The sequence below is a fragment of the Rana temporaria genome, chromosome 2 (assembly GCF_905171775.1).
Source record: "Rana temporaria chromosome 2, aRanTem1.1, whole genome shotgun sequence".
NCBI lineage: Eukaryota > Metazoa > Chordata > Amphibia > Anura > Ranidae > Rana > Rana temporaria.
The window spans coordinates 68,442,867-68,459,556 of NC_053490.1; positions in this window are offsets into that span (position 1 = coordinate 68,442,867).

Here is a 16,690-nt window from a genome sequence, read left to right on the forward strand (position 1 = left end):
AAACGAAATCTGAGCAAATTTGATGTATATGTAGATATACAAAAATATACCAGGAAATTAAATATCAAGAAATATATGATGAATCAACCCATAAAGGGACCATCGGATCAAACCCTTTTGGGGAGAGTTCAGCATAGTCAATTAAGAAATAAGTCATTATTTAATCCCCAGGTTCATAATAATGAACATGTTCAAGTTTTTAACAAAATGGTCCTGAGAGACCTAGAGAAATTAAAAACTAAAAAAGTCCCAGATCCTAAATATATACACAAAGGAATAAAGGAACTGGAGGACAATAAACAAGTCATTATTAGACCTGCGGACAAAGGAGGAGCTATAGTGGTATTATCCAAGGAATATTATTTCGAAGAATTGGAAAATCAACTGGAAGATCAAAATACATATATTAAGCTCAGGGGAAACCCTACGTGTGAATACAAGGAAGAACTAATTGATTTGATTCAAAGAGGGAGGGACAAAGGAGTACTTCATAAAAGAGAACAAAAATATTTGGTTCCAGAAAACTGCAGGGTACCTATAATCTATACAATACCAAAGATTCATAAGGACCCACTCAGACCTCCAGGTAGACCCATTATCAATGGAATTCAGTCCATAAATTCAAGACTTGGACAATATGTAGATAAGTTTATTCAGCCATTAGTTCCACAAACAAGGGCCTATCTAAGGGACACGAAACATCTCATTCAGATTTTGGATACAGTGAGGATAGATAGATCTAAGAAATATCTATTAGCCACTGCTGATGTGTCCTCGCTCTACACGGTTATTAACCACGCAGAGGCGATTCAGGCATCAAAATGGGCATTGAATAAATTTGGGTCACTTGTGTCGAAACAAAACAGGTTTGTGCTGAGATGTCTGGCATTCGGCCTACAACACAACTATTTCTGGCATAGACAGAAATATTATCGCCAACTGAATGGCATAGGTATGGGGGCAAAATATGCGCCAAGTGTTGCCAATGTGTTTATGGCTGAGTGGGAGGAAACTGCTATTTATGAAGACCCACCTGAGCAATTAGTTCTCTATAAAAGGTTCATTGATGATTGCATTCTCATATGGAGTGGTGATGAAGGTTCGTTGATACAATTTTTTGAAAAACTCAATATGAACCAGAAAAATATTATACTCACCCACATGATTAATGAGAAAACCATACAATTTTTGGACCTAGAAATCACACTTGAAGCTCAACAAATTACCACTAAAACTTATTTCAAACCGGTTGAACGAAATAGCTATATACCGGTAGACAGCTGCCATCATGACCCCTGGTTAATAAATATCCCGAAGGGGCAACTGGTTAGGATCCGGAGAAACTGTACAGACCCAGGAATATTCAAGGAACAAGCTAATATGATTGGTGAAAAGTTTGTGAATAAAGGATATGACACTGGTTTTATACAGGCACAGATCCAAAAAGTGTTGGAAATACCCAGAGAAACACTAATAGAAGATAAGATCAAAAGAACAGTTTTGGATGATCAAGTACCAATCATCTTGAATTATAACGTCCAACATAAACAAGTGGAGACTATCTTCAAAAGGCACTGGTCTATATTACAGGCGGATAAACAATTACAATGTATATTGCCAAGTATGCCAAGAATAATATATAGACGGGCACCCACTTTAAGAGATTTAGTGGCTAAAAATGTTCCGGATCCCCCCACTAAATCAAACAGACTAACTTTCTTCCAAGGAAAAGGTTTTTTCCCTTGTAAAAGATGCTTTGCCTGCAAAAAGACTAATTTCAATGGACAAAAATGTTCCAGTTTTGTATCTAATGTTACTCAAATAGAATACCAAATTAAAGATCTAATAACATGCAGAACTGAGGGTGTAGTCTATGCCTTACAATGCCCATGCTCTCTTCAGTACATTGGCCGTACCAAAAGGCCCTTGTGGAAACGCCTGAGGGAGCATGTTCAAAATATTGAAAAGGGCTTCCCTGACCATAATGTGTCACGGCATTTCTCCATGTGTCATCAAAATAATCCCAAAGATCTTAAATTTTGGGCTATTGCCAAATATAATCCACATTGGAGGGGGAGCCATAAGGTACGGCAATTGAGTCAGACTGAATCAAGATGGATACATGAAATGAGATCATTATCACCGAATGGGTTAAATATTGAATTTGATCTCAATTGTTTCATCTCTGATTACTGATTTTTATACATATATATATATAATAAATTTTTATAGTTTGTTTATATTGTATGTTTTAGATAATTTCCTCTTTGTTTCTAATTTCTAATAATTAATTTTTATTAAATTAATTTTTGATATTAAGGTTTTAAAAATTAATTAATTTTTAATATGTAATTTAATATGGTTTTAAATACATATTCTATGTTTTGTTATGGCCGGCAAATATGGGTATTGAGAAGTTGCTGGAGTTTCTTTTATAAATTTTATGTGTAGTACCACTAATGACCAATCGAGGCTGTCATATACCCACAGTTGTCCATATAAATTGATAATGTTTTTGGAGGTTATAGTGTTGGACCACTTGTGACCACTGGAGGCTGCTATGTGTATATACATATCCCCAGTTGTCGGAATTGAACTGATTGTTTTTAAATAATTTTAAATTGTACTTGTATTTTTTAAATTGTACTTGTATTAAAAAATTATACATATGAATATGTTACCAATCCTTATGAGCCTGCGATGATGTAAGATGAAACACTCCCTTACTGCATATCCCGTTGGTGCCTAAGTATCTCGCTGACTATAAATAACATCAGCTGAGACCTGGCAAGCAGTTACCCATTACTAAGTCACGTGTCTAGTGACGTAACGCGTGGGGGAGGAGTTACGAGCGGGACGGATCGCAGATCCGAATGAGGAGAGTGCATCAGAGACGCTGAGCGGTTTATTTGAAGGATTGGTGCTAGGTTGTCCTTAAACGCTGTTTAAACTCGGCGGATTCGTGAGTGAGACCTGATCAGAAATTATTTACCCATATTTGTTCATGCTATTTGCGCTATGAAGATCTTTTTCTCTTGTTGTTTTTCTATGAGCTGTATCAGTGTGGAGGAAGTGCTGCACATATGAAACAGATGTCTACATAGTGTGATTAGATCTCACATCTCTCAATCATCACACAGGGTGTTGTTCACGGAAGAAACACTGGTGTATCCATACAATTGGACTAATTGTCTTTTCTTTTTGTTTGTGGATTTGTGTACATATTGAATCACGCATTATTTGGTTTTCACATTATCTTAGTTAATATTCAGCGCAATATATATTATATAATTTCTGCCTACGCAGAGCTGACAGCTCTCCTTAAGCAATCCAACACACACTCACAATATGGCTGTTGTGAGCCATAACTTTATCATTCAAAACTTTGGACCTGATGATATGCCACCAATCGACGATAGCAATGAACCCGACCCTCATCCCTAATTAAGATTTCATGATTTCCTAGTCTGAAAATATGATGGGTCCCCCTTACGGTACCTGTTCAGAGGCTGCCCGCCCTATTCCTAGAAGCACACAAACAACCACCCTTCCCTCCCGAGCGGCACCCGCCCCCCCTGCGCTGTTTGTCAGACGGTCCGGCACTTACCCCATCGTTGCAGGTGGCAGGCAGCGTGGTGCAGCGGCTCGGCTCCTCCTTCTCTCCTCTATGGCGGCATCCAGCTCCTCCCCTCTTCCTTTTAGGGGTCCAGTACACAAAAAGAGGGGGAAGACATGGCGGTGGTTGAAGGATATGGTCACAAATCGGGAACTGGGCCGACCTATGACCCTAAGAGGTGTTGTCCTTCATTAGAGAAAATAAAAATGTTCCATATAATCCAGGTCTTCGTTTAAGTCTCTCGACTATGTTGCGCAGTGAGGATTAAGTCCTCCATTTGTTTAAATTCCTCCACTTTCCTCAGCCAATGTTCAATGGTCGGGGGGCACTGTTGCTTCCAATAAAGGGGTATACAGGCGTTAGCCGCATACAGCAGATGGCGTATCAGTGATTTCTTGTATGTTTTGGTTGGGATCTTTGAATGGTATAGGAGAAAAAACGCAGCATCTTCCAGAATATCATACTCCCTAAACTCCTGCGTAATGCGACAAACTTCTCCCCAGAAGTTTTTCAATCTGGGGTAGGACCAGAAAATATGTAGTAGCGACCCTATCCATTTGGATGTTATTATTTATTTATCACTACAATGCAATTCAACTTATTTTTATAGCAACTACTTTGGGTGCCATCACGGAGTGCCTACCTGCGATTAATGTGCTTCCTGTCTGTCCCCTTGGATTCTCGCCAAGTCATATTTCCACAGCTCCTGGGTGAGTCTCCCCTTGGCAGTCACCATTTGGAAAGATTGTCATATTTATTCTTAGCTGATTTGTAAGTATTAGAGTCCCTCAGGTGATCTTTGAGGTTGGAATTATTCTATGTAATACGAGATACCATTAGGTATGTTACATGCCTGATTTTCTATCTTAGAGATACTATACATGCATCTACCCCCGAAGAGTGAACAGAGTCACAAAACCCATCAAGTTTATGGATACAATCTTTGTTTCAATCATGTATTGCCAGTTGGATTGATTATGGTCAACAGTATATTTAATTATGTAAGAAATGCTATAATATGGATTCACTACAAATCAGCTTGTTATCATTTTACTTTGTTTTGTATGTAATATTCATTTATTAAACAACATTGTTGGAAACTAGTTATTCATTGGTCATATGTGCTGTGCTTCATTTGAGGTCCCAGGACAAATAAACTGGTTGTAAGGTAATAAAGATAAGGCTATATACATGTGTATCTCTATAGCAATAGCAATGATCAATACATAAATACTTAAGTAGGGAAATCAGTAATACGCAACATAACTGAATTTCAAATGTATCTAGGCGGATAGTAGTTCCCTAGTAGTCTTAAGTGGGAGTGGGAGAAGGTAGGGTACCACTTTTTTTTAGTTTTTTTTGTATAATCTTTATTTATTAAAGGCAAGGTATCACAACTCAATGAGCAGTGCCATTGGCTTATAAAGCTGTTGCAAGAGTAATACAGTATATACCAAAGTATAAAACACTTAAAATACAGGTAACATAGGTATGATAGTCATGTAGTAGGGTGAAAGTTGGGAATCCTCTCACAGGGAGTGAGGGGAACCCCAACCACCCCATCACCTACATTTAAATGCCATATAAGGATGAATTCCAATAAGAAAGTGGAATGGACAGCTTCCAAAACAACAAGTAATAACAGTGTGCTAGAGAAATTAAGGGCCAGGTCCTCTGGGTGGGGCGCAAAAGGAGGGGGCATAAAAAGACCTCCAACTAACCACCCCCTACATGCCACCCATACAAGGGCATTTGCGCCATGGGGACAAAACAATGCCAACCCCAGATGAGCTTGTCCTCCCCACAGCAACAAACTTTGTGGCCTGCCTGTCCAGCCAGCACTTCTTCTTATGACCTAATTCCTGATGCATAAACAAATTGGTCAGGAGACCGAGAGAAGGAGAAATAAGAGAAGAAAGAAAAGTATAGGGGACAAGGAAGGTAAGAAAAAAAGAACAGGAACGTACCTTGCTTCTCGCAGTTGACGCCACCCCTCGCACACAGCCCATAATACCATAGCAAAAAAAGGTATGTAGTTGAAAGAAAAAATTACCTCATGCACCTGAAATTAGGCCTCTGGTCTTTATTGTGGAGGTTGAGGGTGACACCTAAGGGATGGGCTCTACCAGCTCCAGCAAAGCCAAGTCAAAACTAGGGGACACTTGTCCTGGATCGTAGACATATGCTACCCAAAGTGACCAGGTGCTGGAGAAGCAATTGCGGGCACCCCTTCAGGTAGCGATCCAGTCCTCCGCTTCCTTTATTTCACTCACCTTAGGCAACCATTTTTCCCTGCTAGGGATTTGTGATTGCTTCCAATAGATTGAAAGCAGGCTCTTAGCTGCATTCAATAAATGAGGTAATGTGCTTTTCTTATATTGTCTAACTGGCATGGGAGGAATGTAAAAAAGGAAGTAAATCGGGGAGAGAGGGACGTCCAAGCCCATGATGTCCCTAATCTGGGTACTGATGTCCAGCCAAAAGGGTCTAATCACTGGGCAATCCCACCAGAGATGCAAGAGTGTACCCCTGTGGCCCACAGTCCCTCCATCACTGGTCAGAAGTAGAGGGATAAAATTGTCTGCGGGTACGCGGTACCAACGTGACAGAATCTTATAGTTTGTTTCCTGGGTTGTGGAATCAATAGCGCTGGAACAAGTAAGTTGAGAAAGGTAGGTCAGTTGGTCTGGGGTAAAGTCAAGCCCCAGGTCCCGTTCCCAGGTCCTGATATATGTGGGCTTAGCTCTGGAAGTGGCATAGTCTATCAGTTGGTAAAGTTCGGAGACCATATGTGGTATCGATTCCTCTTCTATAAAAAAGCGCTTAAAGGGCAGGAGGGTAGAGATATCTCTTATGGAACGTCCATTAACCGCAAAAAAGTGGTGGAGTTGCCTGTATCTACAGAAGTCCATAGGGAAACCCTTGTATCAGTCCCGCAGGATCTCAAAGGTCAATAGTTTACCACTCTGCAGAAGCTTACCACAACTGGTACTACCGTCATCTACCCAAGGCCCAAAAAAGGCCACTTGCTCCCCAGGAGGGAACCACAGGAACCCCTCCAATGGGGACACAGGGGGTGCCAGTTTCAGCATTGTATTGATGCAGTCCCATACTGCCAGAGCATGAGTCATCAATGGGGAGGTAGAGTCTCACAACCCTCTGTACTCCCGAGACAGCCACGGGTCATAAGGCAGCTTCTTACACACCACATATTTCTCTAGGGAGACCCAGAGTTTAAACTGAGTGTGAAAAGTCCAATTGAGTATCCTCTAGAGGACAATTGCTCTATAGTACCTCTGAATGTCCGGTAGGCCTAGGCCTCCTGCGACTCTCGGGCAGCTCAGCACTCTAAGCCCGATTCAAGTCTCAGATTATTCCAGACAAATCCTGATAGCAGGCTGGACACTTGGGTAAAGAATCCTCTAAGCAAGGGCACATGTATAATCTGCATGTAAAAAAGTATTTGTTGGAGAATATTCAGGGTACAACTTTTAATAGTAAATAGGCTGACCCTTGGGACAGTTACGGTTGTGGGGCAGTCTTTTGTCCTAGATATTCACTGGCTAATCTTCGGAGCTTGTTGCGATTGTGAATAAGACCTGCAGGCAGTCTTAGAACTAAAGAATAACAGGCTGGCTCAGTCCCTAGGAGCACTAGTGGATAATAACCGGAAGGCCCCCTCACCAGACCCAGTGAAACTGCAGCAGTGATATCTCCGGCATTAATGATCACTCACTCTTGGCTACCCCATGCAACTCTGGTCTGCAGTGTAGCATGTCTCTGTATCCTGGCAGTAGGGTGACCACATTTCCAAACTACCATTCAGGGACACCCTCCCTTCCCAACAATCACGAATCATAGCACAGTGATTGGACACAAGAGGCGGGATTTATGATTTCTCCAATCACAAACAGGGGGCGGGATTGTGCTCCTCCAGGCATTCCCGGCCAGGACAAGTACTGTCAGTGAGTAAAGTGGTGATGTAGCGGCCTTTTTTGGGGGCATCAGATTGGCCCTGGGGGGTGGCTGTGTCAGTTTCATTCCGGGACACTGTATTGTCCTGGAATTAATGTTCCCCAGACAGACCTGCAAAATGCGGGACTGTCCCGGGCAATCAGGGACATGTGGTCACCCTATCTGTCCTGTAGACAAACAGGAAGTGAGTGAAAATCTCTCTAAAGTGAGTAGACTATCTCCACTTGACGCTGAAGAAGTCCCGCCCACAGGACGTAACGCGTACATAAGGGGAGGAGCTACGCAGGACGTCACCCCGATCATCGCCGCTGTGATTTCTGACATACTGTTTCAGCATACACTCGGCTCATGAGTGTTTTTAAATGTGAGTGCCCATTTTTTATTGCTTTATGCAGCATTAAAACCTGTTTTATACGGAGAGCACTAGATTCCTCTGTGTTTTTTCCTATGTATGGTTGTTTGCTGGTACCATCCATGATATGATGTTCCTATTGGAGATCTGACATAATTGGGAATACTGCTGATATGCTTTGTGACCTGTATGGGTCGAAGCATTAAGGTGAGAGTCCATCTTGCATGCGGTGGTGGATTCCCTATCGGTGTTTCTTTTCACCTTCACTTCTGCTGGATTCATCTTTTTGTTGATACACTTTTATAAGGACTTTTTTGGACACATGGACATTTATTATCACTGACATATATATATTTCTTTCACTGTGTAATATCTTTTTCACTGTGCAATTATTATTTTTTTATTTATTTATTAGTTTTAAATTTGCGCTGCACTTTTTCACTTGATTTATGTATTTTGGGAAATGTTTATGAATTTGTCCTCAGTGCTGGCTTGCATACCTTAGTTTTATTTTGTTTTTACATTACATTTATTCCAGCTCTGAATATTTCACATTATATGTGTTTGATGGCATGGCACAGTGGCTTCGTTTGATGGCATGGCACAGTGGTGACAATTGATGGCACAGTGGCTGCGTTTGATGGCATGGCACAGTGACTGCAGTTGATGGCATGGCACAGTGACTGCGTTTGATGGCATGGCACAGTGGTGTGAATTGATTGCACAGTAGCTGCGTTTGATGGCATGGCACAGTGGCTGCGTTTGATGGCATGGCACAGTGGTGACAATTGATGGCACAGTGGCTGCGTTTGATAGCATGGCACAGTGGCTGCGTTTGATGGCATGGCACAGTGACTGCGGTTGATGGCATGGCACAGTGACTGCAGTTGATGGCATGGCACAGTGACTGCGTTTGATGGCATGGCACAGTGGTGTGAATTGATTGCACAGTAGCTGCGTTTGATGGCATGGCACAGTGGCTGCGTTTGATGGCATGGCACAGTGGTGACAATTGATGGCACAGTGGCTGCGTTTGATGGCATGGCACAGTGGTTGCGTTTGATGGCATGGCACAGTGACTGCGGTTGATGGCATGGCACAGTGACTGCGTTTGATGGCATGGCACAGTGGTGCGAATTGATGGCACATTGGCTGCGTTTGATGGCATGGCACAGTGGCTGCGTTTGCTGGCATGGCACAGTGGTGACAATTGATGGCACAGTGGCTGCGTTTGATGGCATGGCACAGTGGCTGCGTTTGATGGCATGGCACAGTGGCTGCGTTTGATGGCATGGCACAGTGGTGACAATTGATGGCACAGTAGCTGCGTTTGATGGGCACAGTGAGGCTGCAATTTTTTTTTTCGTTTGCGCCCCCCCCCCCCAAAAATTGAGCACCAGCCACCACTGCGCTATTGGAAATATCACGCAGTCTGCTTTATAGTCAGAACTACTTTTCATCTGTGCAGAGCTGCAAACAAGACAAAGGAAAGATTTCATATTTTCTGAACTGTTAAGAGTCTTGTAACTCTTCCCAATATCCCCCTTATGCCCATTCCTCTATTGTTTTCTTGTTGCATTTAACCACAAATTTGCAGAGGTGGCCAATAGAAGAAACACAATATAGAAAAAAAACAATCACAATTTGTACATTTTAAGGCTTGGTGATGCCCCCTCTAACCCTGCTGCCCTAAGCACTAGTGTACAAGTGTCATTATAGAGAATACAGACATGTACGGCTGCGTACACACGATCGGTCAAAAACGATGAAAACGGACTGAAGGACCGTTTCATCGGTCCAAACCGATCGTGTGTGGGCCCCATCGGTCAGTTATCCTTCGGTCAAAAAAAAGAGAACTTGCTTTAAAATTTAACCGATTGACGCCTAACCGATAGGTCAAAACCGATCGTTAGTATGCAAAAGCATCGGTCAAAAAGCTGCGCATGCTCAGAATCAAGTCAACGCATGCTTGGAAGCATTGAACTTCATTTTTTTCAGCACGTCGTGTGTTTTACGTCACCGCGTTCTGACACGATCGTTTTTTTAACCGATGGTGTGTAGGCACATCAGACCATCAGTCAGCTTCATCGGTTAAGCGATGAAAACGGTCCTTCGGACTGTTCTCATTGGATAGACTGATCGTGTGTACGCGGCCTAAGAGATTGCATAAGAGAAAACTAACACTCAGATTAGACAGCACAAAGCTAAGGAAAGATGATAGGTATTAGCAAAAGCATGTCCGATCACTGAACTGTGAAAATGACGGAAAAATTAATATTTCACACTGGCCTAACTCAGCAATGTCACAACACATCCTCATGACACTGTCACTATACATCAGTATGTTAAAGCACAATCAGCCAATTTCATTTAAAACACTGAAACTAAATTCAGAAATTCGAGATTGCAAATATCAGCATTATCCCTTCTCCATCCCGACTTGGCTTAGCAAACACGTTTCCCCCACAGCAGTCTTGTTTTCTGTGTGACAGTTTAAGCTGTCATTAGCCAAGGAGCAATAGTTCATGAATCTTGCTACTTCACCAGCAGCTGGCGTGCCACGCATCTGCCTACTGGAGCTCACAAGTGACCCTTTAATGCTCTTACAAAAATCTTTTTGCATTAATTCACAAACAAACCCAAATGACATATGGGTGTATTTGTAATATCATAAAAGTTCCTATTCAGACATTAATGAACTTGTTCAGGGCTGGATCGCGCCACAATTTCTGTGTTTTGAATGTTTTTTTATTTTTTTGCATATGCATTTACACGCATTTTTTTATGCATTTTGGTGCATTATCAATGCATTATAGGGTGTTTTTTTCCTCTTTTTTTATTGTGACACTTGAAAAATCTCAGGAGAATGTCCATTCTGGTGCGTTTTCGGTGTGATTAGATGCATTCCAGTGCGCTTACATGAGTTTTTCTGTGTTTCAGATGCATTCCATACAGAAAAAAACAATGCAGCAAGTTTTACTTTTGTTGACTGCACTAGAACCTAATGCATTGGCGTGAACTAGGGCCATTGGAATACATAGAAAACACTGTGCATCAGTGGCAGCTGGTGCTCAACATTTTTTGGGGGGCGCAAACAAACTGAAAAAAAAAAAAAACATCAATTGCAGCCACTGTGCTCATCAAACGCAGCCACTGTGCCCATCAAGCGCAGCCACTGTGCCCATAAATTGCGGCCACTGTGCCATCAAACGCAGCTACTGTAACCATCAATTGCTGCAAGTGTGCCCTATCAATTGCTGCCAGTGTGCTCCATCAATTTCCTCCGAGTGTGCCCCATCAAATGCTGCCAGTATGCCCCCCGCCCGGCACTTACCTGTCTCGGGTCACGGCGCTGCCCTCCACACTCCTCCAAGTCCTTAATATCTTCTCCCATCCTCTTCCCGTCTGATAGGTGTCCAATCAAAGCACCTGTCCCTGCAGCCAATCAGGTGACAGGTAACCAGACCTGGTGCACCTGATTGGCTGAGAGGCGGGTCAGTGTTAGGGAAGCAATTTATTTGCTTCCCTAACACAACACTGAGTAAACAACGAACACACAGCATTGCGCCCGCTGTTTACCAATTTAAAAGACTATTATAGCCTATGGCTCTAATCAGGACGCCTATTAGAGCCGACGGCTCTAATCAGACGCTTCCAAAAAAAAAACCTGCTTTAATTCAGGTGCCCGACAATAGACAGATTCATGCAATGCATGAATCTATCTATTGGTGATGATAGACAGGTGCAGGAGAGAGGGGGCGGTGCTCCTGCGCCTTTTATGGACGCACCACCACTGCTGTGCATGCATTTTTGATTCAGATTAAAAACGCACTGGACTGCATCTAGTGTGAACCAGCCCTGAGTTATGATTGCTAGGTGCTAATCCCTGAGTTATGATTTCTAGGTGCTAAATCTCTACTGTGGAGTTTTACTCCGATGATAGACAAGTCTGTGTTTTATTAAAATCCATGGGAAGGGTTAAAAAAGTCTGGGTTGCTGCTTTCCGCCAACCTTTCAAAGAAATGTCATGACACTGTTAACCGTTCTCATTTTAAATCCCCCTTGTTGCACCATGGAGGGAGGCCTCCCACCTTCTTGCTTCTTTCTCCCCCCCCCCCCCCCTGTTTACCCTTTCCTGTACCCTCCCCTCCCACCCTCAAGTCATTCCCTTTGTCCCCCCTGCAATATGTAAATAGTCAGACCCTGCCCAGCACCACCTTACCCTTACCACTCCCCACCCTGGGCCTCTGCATATCCTATAGTGACCCCATTGTACTGTCTCCTACCCTGTGTCCTGACCGTATTAACTGCACATCCTACTAGTCGGCTATCCCAGGTGGCACCTTTGTTGAGTCAGGCAGATGGTATGCTGACTTTCCTACTTATTGTAACTCATGTTTACATACTGTGACTAATTTGATTGAAATCCAATTTAAAAATCTATTGAGCGAAAAAAAAAAGTTGATTTGGTTTTTACTTACACTATATTGTCAAAAGTATTGGGACGCCTGCCTTTACACACAAACATGAACTTTAATTGCATCCCAGTCTTAGGCCCCATACACACGAGAGGATTTATCCGCGGATACGGTCCAGCGGACCGTATCCGCGGATAAATCCTCTCGAGGATTTCAGCAGATTTCTATGCGATGGCGTGTACACACCATTGCATTGAAATCCGCGCCGAAATCCTCTGGCGATGACGTGTCGCGCCGTCGCCGCGATTATGACGCGGCGACGGGCGCGACGCTGTCATATAAGGAATTCCACGCATGCGTCAAATCATTACGACGCGTGCGGGGAATCCCTTTGGACGGATGGATCCGGTGAGTCTGTACAGACAAGCGGATCCATCCTTTGGGATGGATTTCAGCAGATGGATTTGTTGAGCATGTCAGCAAATATTCATCTGCTGGAAATCCATCCCAGGGGAGATTTATCCGAGGATAAATATCCGCCGGAGTGTACACACCATAGAATCTATAATCCCATTTGATGGGATTTATCTGCGGATAGATTCTATGGTGTGTATGGGGCCTTAGTCTGTAGGGTTCAATATTGAGTTGGTCCACCCTTTGCAGCTATAACAGCTTCATCTCTTCTGGGAAGGCTGTCCACAAGGTTTAGGAGTGTGTCTATGGGAATGTTTGACCATTTTTCCAGAAGTGCATTTGTGAGGTCAGGCACTGATGTAGATGAGAAAGCCTGGCTCGCAGTCTCCGCTCTACTTACCCCTTTACTAACTATCCAACATACATATTTATGTTTAGAGCCAATACTCCTTTTGGACCTATTGAGACTGTTGGGGATACACAAATTCCATCCATGCTGTGGGACTTCGTTTGGCCCTGGTTGGGACTTCGTTTGGCCCCGCCTCCTCGGCTCCCTGGCAAGACACTCACTGCCGCCGCATTGGGAGCCTCACATGCGCTGGTCTTTGGCTATGTCCATTGGTGAGTATGGGGTTTTCCATATCAAGGGCCCCCCTTACCCTGTGCCCTTTATAGCATACTACATACTTTTTTTATTTTTTCATTCTAGGTATACCACGAGCATCTACCCCTGAAGAGCGAGCTAAGCCTTGCGAAACGCGTCGGGTATACACATGATGCTTGTGCGTTTTTTAATATGGACAGTTACTTGCAATATTATTTTACCTATTTTTTGTATTCTGTATGAATTGGCTCATGTTCATGACATTAAAGCGGTAGTTCACCCACAATCCCATGATGTTACCATCGAGACAGGCATTGTAGCGCGAGCTACAGTATGCCTGTCCCGATTTTTTTAACCCCGTACTCACCTCGTAGTCGTCCATCGTAGATTCCGGCTCCCGCGGGGAATGGGCGTGCCTATGGAGAGGGAGGATGATTGACGGCCGGCCCTGGCACGTCACTCTCCCCGAAGACAGCCGGAGTAGGTCTCGGCTCTTCACGGCGCGTGCGCACAGGCTATGCGCACGCGTCGTGAAGACCAAGCCTATTTCGGCTATTTCCGGAGAAGCGTGACGCGCCAGAGCCGGCCGTCAATCATCCTCCGTCTCCAGAGGCACGCCCATTCCCCGGTATCTTCGATGGACGACTACAAGGTGAGTATGGGGGGAAAAAATTCGGGACAGGCATACTGTAGCTCGCGCTACAGTGCCTGATTTAAAGGTAAAAGAAAAATTTTTTTTTTTTTTTACTGTCGATAGGGTGAACCCCCGCTTTAATGTATGTACTGCTTTTTACTTGAATTAAATATATACTGTAATTAATTTTTCTTTTTTGACGCAGTCTCCGCTCTAATTCATCCCAAAGGTCTTCTATCGGGTATAGGCCAGTCAAGTTCCTCCACCCCAAACTCGCTCATCCATGTCTTTATGGACATTGCTTTGTGCACTGGTGCGCAGTCATGTTGGAACAAGGAGGCGCCATCCCCAAACTGTTCCCACAAAGTTGGGAGTATGAAATTGTCCTAAATGTCTTGGCATGCTGACACCTTAAGGCCCCGTACACACGACCAAACATGTATGCTGAAACTGGTCTGCGGGCCAGTTTCAGCATACATGTTCGGTCGTGTGTAGGCGCGAGCGGGCCGAATTCCAGCAAACATTTGCCCGCCGGGCCTTTTCCCAGCAGACAAATATTCCTGGACGTGTTTTAAAACCGTCCGCTGGAATCCTGCCCGCTCGGACATGTACGGTCGTCAGTACAGACCTACCGTACATGTCCGAGCGCCCGCCGTCCCTCGCATGCGTCGAATGACTTCGAATGACTTTGACGCATGCGTGGAAGCCTTTAAATGGCAGGCCCGCCCACGTCGCCGCGTCATCGCCGCGTCATCATCGCGGCGACGACGCGGACACGCCCCGCGTAATGTTTACGCGCGGACTTCTGTACGATGGTTAGTACAACCATCGTACAGAAGCCCTCTGGCAGGCATGTACGGTGAAAACGGTCCGACGGACCGGTTTCACCGTACATGTTTGCTCGTTAGTACCCGGCCTAAGAGTTCCCTTCACTGGAACTAAGGGACCAAATCCAACCCCTGAAAAACAACCCCACTCCATAATCCCCCCCCCCCTCTACCAAATGATTTAGACCAGTGCACAAAGCAAGGTCCATAAAGACATGGATGAGCGAGTTTGGGGTGGAGGAACTTGACTAGCCTACACAGAGTCCTGACCTCAACCCAATAGAACACCTTCAGGATGAATTAGAACAGAAACTGTGAGCCAGGTCTTCTCATCCAACATCAGTGCCCAATCTCACAAATGTGCTTCTGGAAGAATGGTTGGACATTCCCATAGACACACTCCTAAACCTTGTGGACCGCCTTCTAAGAAGAGTTGAAGCTGTTATAGCTTGCAAACGGTGGGCCAACTCAATATTGAACCCTACGGACTAAGACTAGGATGCCATTAAAGTCCATGGCCCGGATTCAGATACCATTTACGGCGGCGTATCTCCAGATACCCCGCCGTAATTTAAAAACTGCGCCGTCGTATCCTTACGCCGATTCTGAAAGGCAGATACGCTTAAAAAATAGGCTTCCTTTCGCCGACGTAACTTGCATACGCCGGCGTATAATTGTGTGCAATTTTACGCTGGCCGCTAGGGGCGCTTCCGTAGATTTCCACGTAGAATACGCAAATTACCTAGATACGCCGATTCAGAAACGTACGTGCGCCCGGCGAATTTTTTTCCGTTGTTTACGTAAGCCTTTTTCCGGCGTAAAGTTACCCATGCTATATGAGGCGTACGCAATGTTAAGTATGGACATCGGGCCAGCGTAAAATTTTCCGTTGATTACGTAGTTTGCGTAAATCATTTGCGAATAGGGCTGTGCGTAATTTACGTTCACGTCAAAAGCATTGACTATTGCGGCGTAATTTGGAGCATGCACACTGGGATACGTTCACGGACGGCCCAATGCGCCGTTTGTTAGAAACGTCAATTACGTGGGGTCACACATAATTTAAATAAAACACGCCCACATCTTCAACATTTGAATTAGGCGGGCTTACGCCGGCCCTTATACGCTACGCCGCCGTAACTTCGGGCGCAGAATCTTTCTGAATACCATACGCGGCTCACAAAGTTACGGCGGCGTAGCGTATAGGAGATATGCTACGCCCGCATAAAGATACACATTTGTATCTGAATCTGGGCCCATGTGCGTGTAAAGGCAGGTGTCCCAATACTTTTGACAAGATAGTCTATGTATGTATGTTTGTGTCCCCATTAGGGAAATATCCCCTTACTTTCTGTCCCAGCAACACCCTGCATGTTAGGGTGTGACAAAGTGTACAGAAATGAGGAGGACCTGACATGTTCCAATCCTTTTCTATTCTAGTAAAGAAAATGTAAAAGGTTGTGGCTGGAGTTAAGAAGGCCATTCTTGCATAAATTTCCTTCGTTCTTCGTAGTGCCCATGGCTGCCAGAATACCAGAACAGTGATTGCATCTGATTGGTTGCAGTCATTGTTCAGCCAACATTTATCCACCCGGCTTTATATGGAAGTTTGTTGAGCCGTGTGGTGCCAATAGGGACAAACATGGCTCTAATTGCAGGCCAATTAAAATTCACAGAGGTCCGGTTTGTAAACTTGTCTTCTAGCAGAGGTCCAAATCACGTTTTACTCTTAAAGGGGTTGTAAAAGTTTGTTTTTTATTTTTTTTTTTTACCACCTCAGCTTTTTACCAAATTCAGGAGACCAGCTCATGATTTGATGCTTCTTACGTCTCAGGTTGTGGATTGCATCA